Genomic DNA, 13,226 nt, shown 5'->3' with positions numbered 1-13,226 from the left:
ATGTTTATAACTCATAATCAGATGTTAGGTCCTGAGAACAAGAGGAGGTCCTTGTATCATGTCTGAATATAAAATGTTTTTGAAACGGTGGTAGATCACTAAGTTGGGTAGTATATTCTGTAACATGAAACGTATGTCTGGCAGTCATCTATTATTCATTATATCAACATGTATTCAATTCAACATCTGACTCCTGGTTCACATCCAGGAGAAATGAACACATGTACCAATAGCTTGGGAAAGTTATATGCAGTATCTATATACATAAGAAATAAATTATACAGTAAGTCCCCTATATATGAACCTTTAAGTTGCAAACTTTCAAAGATGTAAATGTGTCTCTACAAGCCGGCTGTTGTACTGTACTACTATACTTTTCAAGGTGCTATATTGTAAGAGAAAAATGTTCTCTTTATTTTTTTTTGTCTTTTCTAATGTACTATTTGTGTGAAAAATGTTATAAACCTCTACAGTACAGAGAGTGCTGTCTTAATTGTATACCTAGGCTAACTTTGTTGGACTTATGAACAAATTGGACTTATGAACAGGCTCTCAGAATGGAACTCATTCATATTTAGGGGACTTATTCTATATGCGAAATTCCTGTGTAGGCTTACTGTGGTTTAAAAACTGTGCTTATATATGTAAGTCCATAAACAAAGAAAGCGTTTGCTTTTTTGATTGTACAGCCTTTCTATATTTGAAGGTAAGTTACTGGGATAGAGGAAATTAATTGTAAAAATTGTAATTTTTGGAGGGGGCGACTGTTGCTACTTTTGCAAGCTATGATATGACTTAACATTTTCTTTACCCAAACATAGGATTCTAGAACTAAGAAGACATCTAAAATGACCTTCCCTAACGTTCTCAGATTCCAGGTCAGTCAATGGAGGCCCCAAGCCGCCCCAAATGACGCAAGTGGGTCAGGCCACTTCTCGCTGACAGAGCTGGTACTCTGACCCAGTTAACTGCTTTTGCCGCTTTATGCACTGTATTTGCTTTAATCACAAATACCTGCCACGTGGAATCTCAATTCCTACATTCTGTGGCTATTTTAACTATGGTTGTCTTCAGGATTTTCCTAGGATAAATAAAAATAATCAAGAATTTGCTAGTTTCTTTATTTTTCACCCTAAATTGTGAACTCCACACTAAAGTAAAAGAAGATACCATTATGACTACATCATATTATTATTTTGAAAAAATAATATTAAGGAAAAATGATTGTGTTTGCCTTAAGGTCTATGGATACAACTGTGAAACAATGTTGGGTCAGACATATCTTTTCCTTTTAACATTGATCACCAAGATTGTGAGATAGAAAAACCCCACACTAAAACTATGGCACAATAAAACAACAAAAAAGTCTCTGTTTTCTCAGTTGTGATGGTACAAAACCTCAAGTTAGGTTCCAGAAGGTGTCCGTTTAAATGACTGAAATCTGAATGCTATCCTGGGGCACGCTGGATACATTTGGGGATTTTTTGAAAGCATAGTTTATTCTGGATAATTTTTTTTTTTGTAGGGTGTGAAAAAAATGCCCTTTAACTCTTGAGATATTGATGTCAACAGGGTAAATGTAATAGCAATAGAAATGCATGGGCATATATTTAGATAGAACTTGACTCACTGGCAACTTTATTAGCAGAGCAGCTGCAGGCTGGAATTTATCACTTTCACATAACTTGTTTGAGACTAAAAACATAGAAACTGCTGGATACTATGTGCACATTTTTTCTTACATTGCTCATCAGCTGCTCTTTAAATGATTTGTGTATTCTTTCTCCAGAGCCAGAATGCTAGCTGTATATGGAGGTGGTGTCTTGAACACCATGGCATATTGAGTAAGCATTTTCCACTCACTCCACTGTTTTCCAAAATTATAACCAGTGGTTATAAATCTGTCATGTGTTTATCATCTGCTATATTACCTGGTATTTACCTTTCAAGGCATTATGTATTTCTCAAAATTGTACAAGGAAGTGCAGGAGAAACGAGTTTAACACAATAAATTATCTTAGTCCAAAGCTACCATATACTGCTTTTAAATAATCTCTTATCTGTTTGCTTTTGTTCTTTTTGCAATTATTTACTCCCAAAGCTACAGAATATCTTCTTACTCGATGCAAAAATCCCAATCCAAACGATATTCTTTTTTTTCCCCCAAAAATGTATCTCCAAAGAACATGCTCTTTTCTGAAAATATGAGAAACATATTCACTCCTTTGTCTTTCTCTGATTTTAAACTTTTTGTCCTTTTATTGTCTGTGCTCCGTATAGAGAAGCCACAGTTTGAAAAAGTAGGATATTATCTGGCTGCTCCTCATCAGTCATCGTAGAGCTAAATATTGGCAGAGGCCATTCTGCCATCCTCATCAATGTCAGTTCTGCAGCATGATGGGCCTTCAGTTCCTGAGATGTTTGATGCTTTTGACGCTGGTTTTTAGTAGATTCAGGCAAGTAAAACAGGAGGGGAGAAGGGCTTTCCTTGCACGACTTGCACGACTTGTACGACTTGCACGACCCTGAGTACGTGCCTGGATTCAGAGCCAGGAGACTTGCTGGGAGCTTGGCTATAGGGAAGTCAATGCCCAGTGGTTGGTAACAGCTGCTGCACTTGGGTTTTCCTTGCCAGCACTGAGAGACTGATCCGGCTTCCCCGCCTTCTCACTCCACTGGCTAGAAACAAGCAGAAGCTGTGTACAGGGGGAAGAGGTGGCGGAGCGATCTCCACTTGACTTCCCTCTTCATCAAAGTTAATCAAATTAGAGATTTCAAAGATGGTACATTACATCTCCTGTTAATCTATTCATTAGTCTTCAGGAAAATGAACTGTAGCACAATAATACTCTGCCTCTAGAAAAGAAAATATATACAAAACAGAAACGTTAATAATAAATATGAATATAGGATTTAGAAGTATAAAGAGAACTTCACATATACTATTTTGTTATATTTAGTACTTAGCATACTTTGCAGTAGACATTATGATGAAATGGAGGCTAAAATAACCTAAGGGGTTCCTCTCTCCCCACATTCCACAGCCAATTAGGAAGTGGATTTAGAACTTAACTCTATATAGATTTTGAATCTATGTAGACCACAAATTTCAGGCTTTATTCCAAGGCTTGTATTCACTCCTGTGTGAACGATAAGCCATGCATAACATGAAGTTATAATGCATTGCTACTTTTATTGAATTAAGTATCATAGTTTTTCACATGGTGTTCAAAGATTGTATTTAATGAAAATATGTTTTAACAAGTTTCACTTATTTCTTTTTAGTTTGCATTTTATCTCCTTTGAATTCTGTGTTTGGGATGTTGAAATGTTCACATCTTGTACAGCACAAGCAGTGCCGGGTTTTATAGGTTATCTCAACTTTGGTTATCATTAATCTTACTGTTGCTATGTAAAAATCTATAATAAGATTCCATCTTTTTTTTTTTTTTAAATTTTAAAATCTTTAATTCTTACATGCGTTCCCAAACATGATCTCCCCTCCCACCTCCCTCCCCATAACATCTCTCTGGGTCATCCCCATGCACCAGCCCCAAGCATGCTGTATCCTGCGTCAGACATAGACTGGTGATTCAATTCTTACATGATAGTATACATGTTAGAATGCCATTCTCCCAAATCATCCCACCCTCTCCCTCTCCCTCTGAGTCCAAAAGTCAGTTATACACATCTGTGTCTTTTTTCCTATCTTGCATACAGGGTCGTCATTGCCATCTTTCTAAATTCCATATATATATGTTAGTATACTGTATTGGTGTTTTTCTTTCTGGCTTACTACACTCTGTATAATTGGCTCCAGTTTCATCCATCTCATCAGAAATGATTCAAATGAATTCTTTTTAATGGCTGAGTAATACTCCATTGTGCATATGTACCACAGCTTTCTTATCCATTCATCTGCTGATGGACATCTAGGTTGTTTCCATGTCCTGGCTATTATAAACAGTGCTGTGATGAACATTGGGGTACATGTGTCTCTTTCAATTCTGGTTTCTTCGGTGTGTATGCCCAGCAGTGGGATTGCTGGGTCATAAGGTAGTTCTATTTGCAATTTTTTAAGGAATCTCCACACTGTTCTCCATAGTGGCTGTACTAGTTTGCATTCCCACCAACAGTGTAGGAGGGTTCCCTTTTCTCCACACCCTCTCCAGCATTTATTGCTTGCAGATTTTTGGATCGCAGCCATTCTGACTGGTGTGAAGTGGTACCTCATTGTGGTTTTGATTTTCATTTCTCTAATAATGAGTGATGTTGAGCATCTTTTCATGTGTTTGTTAGCCATCCGTATGTCTTCTTTGGAGAAATGTCTATTTAGTTCTTTGGCCCATTTTTTGATTGGGTCGTTTATTTTTCTGGAATTGAGCTGCATAAGTTGCTTGTATATTTTTGAGATTAGTTGTTTGTCAGTTGCTTCATTTGCTATTATTTTCTCCCATTCCGAAGGCTGTCTTTTCACCTTGCTTATATTTTCCTTTGTTGTGCAGAAGCTTTTAATTTTAATTAGATCCCATTTGTTTATTTTTGCTTTTATTTCCAGAATTCTGGGAGGTGGATCATAGAGGATCCTGCTGTGATTTATGTCTGAGAGTGTTTTGCCTATGTTCTCCTCTAGGAGTTTTATAGTTTCTGATCTTACATTTAGATCTTTAATCCATTTTGAGTTTATTTTTGTGTGCGGTATTAGAAAGTGATCTAGTTTCATTCTTTTACAAGTGGTTGACCAGTTTTCCCAGCACCACTTGTTAAAGAGATTGTCTTTACTCCATTGTATATTCTTGCCTCCTTTGTCAAAGATAAGGTGTCCATATGTGTGTGGATTTATCTCTGGGCTTTCTATTTTGTTCCAGTGATCTATATGTCTGTCTTTGTGCCAGTACCATACTGTTTTGATGACTGTGGCTTTGTAGTAGAGCCTGAAGTCAGGCAAGTTGATTCCTCCAGTTCCATTCTTCTTTCTCAAGATTGCTTTGGCAATTCGAGGTTTTTTGTATTTCCATACAAATCTTGAAATTATTTGTTCTAGTTCTGTGAAAAATGTGGCTGGTAGCTTGATAGGGATTGCATTGAATTTGTAAATTGCTTTGGGTAGTATATTCATTTTCATTATATTGATTCTTCCGATCCATGAACATGGTATATTTCTCCATCTATTTGTGTCCTCTTTGATTTCTTTCATCAGTGTTTTATAGTTTTCTATATATAGGTCTTTAGTTTCTTTAGGTAGATATATTCCTAAGTATTTTATTCTTTTCGTTGCAATGGTGAATGGAATTGTTTCCTTAATTTCTTATTCTACTTTCTCATTATTAGTGTATAGGAATGCAAGGGATTTCTGTGTGTTGATTTTATATCCTGCAACTTTACTATATTCATTGATGAGCTCTAGTATTTTTCTGGTGGAGTCTTTAGGGTTTTCCATGTAGAGGATCATGTCTGCAAACAGTGAGAGTTTTACTTCTTCTTTTCCAATTTGGATTCCTTTTATTTCTTTTTCTGCTCTGATTGCTGTGGCCAAGACTTCCAGAACTATGTTGAATAGTAGTGGTGAAAGTGGGCACCCTTGTCTTGCTCCTGACTTTAGGGGAAATGCTTTCAATTTTTCACCATTTAGGATAATGTTTGCTGTGGGTTTGTCATATATAGCTTTTATTATGTTGAGGTATGTTCCTTCTATTCCTGCTTTCTGGAGAGTTTTAATCATAAATGGATGTTGAATTTTGTCAAAGGCCTTCTCTGCATCTATTGAGATAATCATATGGTTTTTATTTTTCAATTTGTTAATGTGGTGAATTACATTGATTGATTTGTGGATATTGAAGAATCCTTGCATCCCTGGGATGAAGCCCACTCGGTCATGGTGTATGATCTTTTTAATGTGTTGTTGGATTCTGATTGCTAGAATTTTGTTGAGGATTTTTGCATCTATGTTCATCAGTGATATTGGCCTGTAGTCCATCTTTTATATCTTGAGGTTTTATAATTGCTCAAGAAAAATGCATTATCGATATCATTTGGATAAAGTGGAATTCAAATGAAATTATCTTGAAGAAAATTAGTACTTTTGGAGCTTACTTTTTATAACCATATGAATACCTGATTCAGCATATTTTTTAGTGTATATAGTGTTTATAAATTTAAATATGCTACCTGTGTTTAAGATAAACATGCATCAATTATATATAAAATTCTTTTTCTTTCTTTTTTTTTTTTGACCTAAAAATGAGACATCCTGGTTATAAAGAAGAACAAAGAAACAAATATTCTGGTTTTCTTTATTTTCTTTTAGTGAACCTTTCTATCATCCTTCTGTAGTTTCAGACTACAAGAGTAAGCAGAACAAGCAGAACTCATAGGGTTTTTATCAATGACAACATCATTTTTATTTCCTATTATCCCTTTAATTAAAAAATATCACAAAAAGTATTCTTTTATCCCTAGATAGGTAATTTTGGTAGATACATGACATTTATGATCACTTAGGTAACTGAGTCTCTTAAAGTAACTTTGTATTTCTAGTATGGCCTCTACTCAGAAATTAGAAGGGACAGTTCCAGGTAGTAATGAGAACTTACAAGCTGTGTTTTAGTTAAATCTCCCCTTCCTTGGCTGGGGTTCTTTTGCAGGCTGGTGGTTGGCAATCAGAGACAGAGAAAGATTGCCACTCCAGAAAAAATATTTCTTAAAAAGCTTTCAATATAAAATGAGCACATATCAAAAATGTGTATAACTCATAAATGAGGAAATCAGCAGGATAATAAAGCTGGTTTCAGAGCATTTGAGGAATCAATATAGTCACTCAAGAGAAGAAAGCTGAATTAAGTGTCCTAAGTTTGTCCTGGAACTGTACCTTTTGGGCTGTTTTCTCCTGGACAGAAATCTATAAGTCACTGTCAGATTCTAGAGTTTGAGCCTTAATCAGTAGAGATAGTAAGTGAAAAGTGAATCCCCCTGGGTAAACCTGTTAGCCATGCTTCAAGGGGACACTGAATGGGCATTCAGTCTGTCTTTTGCTCCTCTTTCTCAAGTTTTAAACATTTCCCGCTAGCATCCCTGTTCCAGGCTTTTCATTTTTCTGTCTTTCCCCTCTCTTGCTCTGTTTGCTTTCTGACTCTGAAGCCTGAGGAAAGAAAATGCAGAAGAGTGCAGGAAGGGTTTTCTTGAACCCTTTGCCTCGGTGGGCTTTGGCTTCTGTTTAACATTGGCTCTCAGATGGGGGAGTTCCTGTGTTTCAGAGTCTCCTCTCCCCAGATTTTCTCTGGTGGAGCTCAAGGGACTTTCCAAGATGGTTTTCTCTCAGGGCTGTCCTCCTCAGTGATTATGGTTGACTCTATATTTTGAGTGCTCACAGATGGTCAACAGGAAACAGGCACGGTTTGCCCATATAACTTCCGGCCAGACCAGTCTCCACACGGAAGCAACTCTGATTGTCTGTCTCATGAAAGCAGCTCTCTGACCCATCCCTCTTGCTTATTAAGCCTCCTGTGCAAGTGGAAGTTTCAGTTTAGTTAACTTCAATTGCTCAGTCGTGTCTGACTCTTTGTGAGCCCATGAACCGCAGCACGCCAGGCCTCCCTGTCCATCACCAACTCCCGGAGTCCATCCTAATCCATGTCCATTGAGTCAGTGATTCCATCCAACTATCTCATCCTCCATCATCCCCTTCTCCTCTTGCCCTCAATCTTTCCAAGCATCAGGGTCTTTTCCAATGAGTCAGCTCTTCACATGAGGTGGCCAAAGTATTGGACTTTCAGCTTCAACATCAGTCCTTCCAATGAACACCCAGGACTGATCTCCTTTAGGGTGGAATGGCTGGATCTCCTTGCAGTCCAAGGAACTCTCAAGAGTCCTCTCCAATATCACAGTTCAAAAGCATCAATTCTTCGGTGCTCAGCTTTCTTTATAGTCCAACTCTCACATCCATACATGACCACTGGAAAAATCATAGCCTTGACTAGATGGACCTTTGTTGACAAAATGATGTCTTGCTTTTTAATATGCTGTCTAGGTTGGTCATAACTTTCCTTCCAAGGAGTAAGCGTCTTTGAATTTCATGGCTGCAGTCACCATCTGCAGTGATTTTGGAGCCCCCAAAAATAAAGCCAGTCACTGTTTCACTATTTCCCAATCTATTTGCACGAAGGGATGGGACCAGATGCTATGATCTTAGTTTTCTGAATGTTGAGCTTTAAGCCAACTACTTCACTCTCCTCTTTGACTTTCACCAAAAGGCTCTTTAGTTCTTCACTTTCTGCCATAAGGGTGGTATCATCTACATATCTGAGGTTATTGATATTTCTCCCAGCAATCTTGATTCCAGCTTGTGTTTCTTCCAGCCCAGCGTTTCTCATGATGTACTCTGCATATGTTACATAAGCAGGGTGACAATATACAGCCTTGACGTACTCCTTTTCCTATTTGGAACCAGGCTGTTGTTCCATGACCCAGCTCTAACTGTTGCTTCCTGACCTGCATATAGGTTTCTCAAGAGCAGGTCAGGTAGTCTGGTATTCCCATCTCTTTCAGAATTTTCAGTTTATTGTGATCCACACAGTCAAAGGCTTTGGCATAGTCAATAAAGCAGAAATAGATGTTTTTCTGGAACTCTCTTGCTTTTTCCATGACCCAGCAGATGTTGACAATTTGATCTCTGGTTTCTCTGCCTTTTCTAAAGCCAGCTTGAACATCTGGAAGGTCACGGTCCACAAATTGCTGAAGCCTGTCTTGAAGAATTTTGAGCATTACTTTACTAGCGTGTGAAATGAGTGCAATTGTGTGGAAGTCGGAGCATTTTTTGGCATTGCCTTTCTTTGGGATTGGAATGAAAACTGACCTTTTGCAGACCTGTGGCCACTGCTGAGTTTTTCAAATTTGCTGACATATTGAGTGAAGCACTTTCACAGGATCATCTTTCAGGATTTGAAATAGCTCCACTGGAATTCCATCACCTCCACAAACTTTGTTCATAGTGATGCTTCCTAAGGCCCACTTGACTTCACATTCCAAGATGTCTGGCTCTAGGTGAGTGATCACACCATTGTGATTATCTGGGTCATGAAGATCTTTTTTGCACTGTTCTGTGTATTCCTGCCACCTCTTCTTAATATCTTCTGCTTCTATTAGGTCCATACCATTTCTGTCCTTTATTGACCTCATCTTTGCATGAAATGTTCCCTTGGTATTTCTAATTATCTTGAAGAGATCTCTAGTCTTTCCCATTCTATCGTTTTCCTCTATTTCTTTGCATTGATTGCTAAGGAAGGCTTTCTTATCTCTTTTTGCTATTCTTTGGAACTCTGCATTCAAATGAGTATATCTTTCCTTTTCTCCTTTACTTTTCACTTCTCTTCTTTTCACAGCTATTTGTAAGGCCTTCTCATACGGCCATTTTGCTTTTTTGCATTTCTTTTTCTTGGGGATGGTCTTGATTCCTGTCTCCTGTACTATGTTATGGGACCTCCATCCATAGCTCATCAGGCACTCTGTCTATCAGATCTAGTCCCTTAAATCTATTTCTCACTTCCACTGTATAATCATAAGGGATTTGATTTAGGTTATACCTGAATGGTCTAGTGGTTTTCCCTACTTTCTTCAATTTAAGTCTGAATTTGGCAATAAGGAGTTCATGATCTGAGCTAGACCCTTGTTTACTGGCTCATCTTCTCTATAGGGAATGGTCCTTTTGAACCCTCTTTCTTCTTGGTTCCTATGGAATTCCTCTTGCCATATAAATTCTTCACCCTTAATTCTTACTTGACTTGTTTATATTCTTAATTTGGATATTAGTAAAGCACAGCTTTAAACTTACATTTTACTTAACAATTTCCTCAAAAATGTTTTTGTCTTGTATCTTGCTTGCCTAACTAATATCTTTCCTAATGTCTCAGGTGAAACTTCTGCTTTAACAGACCATGATCCATGCTGGTTTTTGGAGACCAGGAGTCCATGAGAGACCTAATCTTGTAGGTAAGCTGTGTTAAGTTGAATCTTTCTTAGAATGATTTTGGGTTTCCCAGCTGGCAGAGTGGTAAAGAACACACTTGCCAACCGGAGACACACATTCGGTCTCTGGATTGGAAAGATCCACTGAAGAAGGAAGACAGAGGAGTCTGGTGGGCTACAGTCCACCACAGGGTCAGAAAAAGTCAGACACAACTTACTGACTAAATCATCACTACCACCCCCAGAATTATTTTATCTGTTTTTTTCTTTTTGGCTAATTGTTTGTAGGACACCAAAAATTAGGGCACCTGTCCTGGGGCTTATGTTTGGAGGAATATGGGGATGAATATGAAGAATGTAGTATTAGGGAGAGGGCCCAGAGAGGCAGGGGGTCATGGAATATCTTACTCCATCTCCTGGTCTAAAAAGATATGTGAAATTAATAACATCTAGGCCAACACCATGTCCTCTTCTGCATACAGACTTGTTTTGTATTTTCTAATTCCAGGAGCTCTCCACATTTTGACTTGCTATCACAAAACACAGTATTCAGAGGGGAGAATTTATTGTGCTGCATTGTAATAGTCTGTAGATTTATCTTCCCCCTAGATAATTATTTCCTTGAAGGAAGAATCTCTATTATTCTTATTATTGTATCCCCAGCCCTAGATGGTACACAGTATACAATCGATACATATTTACTGAATGAACTATTGAGATAAAGAAGGACACATGTAGAGTAAGATTTCCCCTAGGACCCTGTTTTCTAGAAATGGTTTTGTCTCTGTTTTTCCCTTTAAGAACAGTTGGGATTGGAGAGATGGTGGGAAAGTAGAAAACCACAGTTTCCATTGTTTGTAACAGATATTCTATCAACATGATTCCTCATTCATCTGTGCCCTGTGACTATGTGTGTAGGAGGACGCTCTGAAATTACATGTAAATTTTTTGAATAAAATTACATTTCTGAATATATATGTATATATATATATCCTGATTTTTTATAAACTGTGTTAGGTTGATAAGTTATTTAAGGCTATAATGTCATCTTTCATTACATGCCATCTTCACATTTAGAATTCATTTATTCAATTGAATAAAATGACATCAGCTTTCCCTATTCTGGATTTGGAAGGTTTGATCTCCTATTTGGAAGGATTATTATGATTTGTAGTCTTTTCTTTAGTATGCCAGTAAGTCTTTTGAATGCTGCCTGCTTTATTCCTCCTTTTCCTCTACTTGATGCAAAAGAAAACAACAACCCATATTTAAAAGGCAGACATTGTTATCCTTTACGGCAATTTCCATCTGTTCCAGAGATTAGAGTTTACCGTAGTACAGCAGCCCCATAGAATTGTCCTGGAAATGGATTTTCATGTAAAGTATTACCTTATAGTATTATGTGTAGCAAAAGGAAGGATCAAAGTATTATAGAGAGAAGCTACATTATTATTTGTAATAGTTTTGACATCATAAATGGTCCTTAAAGAGCATACATCTGTTCCACTCAATGCTTTCTTTCTGAATTTACCATGAAATGTGTTTTACTGATAAGACACAGAATTCTGACCCATTATTTCTCCAAAAGCCTGCTAAAGAGATTTGAAGTGCAAGATACTGCTCATGATCTGTGGTACTTCTTTAGAAGTAAGAACTTCTTTTCTGAAATTGAAGGAAATGAAATATGTAGTCCACAGGTATATGTTTAGTGTCCTTCCCCTCTACTTGGATTATTAGATACTGAACTTAAAGAAAGATACTTTAAATGAATTATATTTAGACAACATGGCTACTTGTTTTCTGATTGAGAAAAGACCAAATTGAAAACTCCCTTAATAAAGTGTTATGGAAAAATTATAATGTGTAAGTGACCAAATCATGTACATGATAAGTCGCTCAGTCATGTTTGGCTCTTTAAACCCCATGGACTGTAGCCCACCAGGCTCCTCTGTCCATGGGATTCTCCAGGCAAGAATACTGGAGGGGGCTGTCATGCCCTCATTGCAACCCTCAAAAAATGGCACTTCTATTTTTCTCCTGGACTAGAGAGAAATTTGAGTGGAACTAAGTTTGTTATTGAGTACCTGTCTCTCCCTGACTTGAACACTTTCATTTTTCCAAAGAGGGGTTGGATATCATTTTAATTCTACACTGAGACTGATTGCTTGGTTTCAGGTGGGGGTTACCTTTCCCAAATTTGGAGAAGGAAGAGGCAACCCATTCTAGTATTCTTTCCTGGAGAATTCCATGGACAAAGAAGCCTGGTAGGCCATAGTCCATGGGGTTGCAGAGAGTCAGACATAACTGAAGTGACTAAGCAGGCGTGCACCTTTCCTAGAAGGAATTTGAAGGTATTAATCAGTGAAATGAGGGATGAAGGATACAGCCCTGATCTGTGCACATCAAAGCCCCAGGAGAATGTCAACAGGCTAGAACGGGGCATGTCACCCTAATCTTGCCTCTTGTTTCCTTTTCCTGCCTGCTACTGAACCTGAAGTGAACAAGATGTCCTTCAGCCCAGTTGATGATGGTTATCCTTCAAGGACAGTTTCCTGAAGTAGCTGCATGAAGCAATCCCAGGGACCACAGTGAGACATGTAGGAACTCCTGCCTCCTAACTCCATTTGAGTGGAGCCCTCCTTGGACTCCATACATACATTCTGGAGAAATTTAGCATTTCAGCTAGTTTGAAGTCCTGTCCATGAATGTCATCTGAGCAGTTCAGACATAGGACTCAATGGACCATGCTGCTGCTGCTGCTACTAAGTCGCGTCAGTCATGTCCAACTCTGTGTGACCCCATAGACGGCAGCCCACCATGCTCCCCCATCCCTGGGGTTCTCCAGGCAAGAACACTGGAGTGGGTTGCCATTTCCTTCTCCAATTCATGAAAATGAAAAGTGAAAGTGAAGTCGCTCAGTGGTGTCCGACTCTTCACAACCCCATGGACTGCAGCCTACCAGGCTCCTCCATCCATGGGATTTTCCAGGCAAGGGTACTGGAGTGGGTTGCCATTGTCTTCTCCAATGGACCATGAAATATATTTTAAAACTGTATGTACAGAGTTGAGGCTGTTTGACTTATGAATATTCTTTTTGAGGGCTGTTTATTGTAGCTGTCTCTCTCCCCCAAGCAATATCCACAACCAGCACCTCAGTGACTTCTGCTGACACACTTCCTCTTATCAATACAAAGGGCACTAGAGAAACTAATATATTACATTCAGAGATTTTCTATGGTTTTTATGTATATCAGCAATAGAAATTT

This window comes from Capra hircus, chromosome 1 (assembly GCF_001704415.2).
Source record: "Capra hircus breed San Clemente chromosome 1, ASM170441v1, whole genome shotgun sequence".
Taxonomy (NCBI): Eukaryota; Metazoa; Chordata; class Mammalia; order Artiodactyla; family Bovidae; genus Capra; species Capra hircus.
This window is presented reverse-complemented; position numbering follows the sequence as displayed.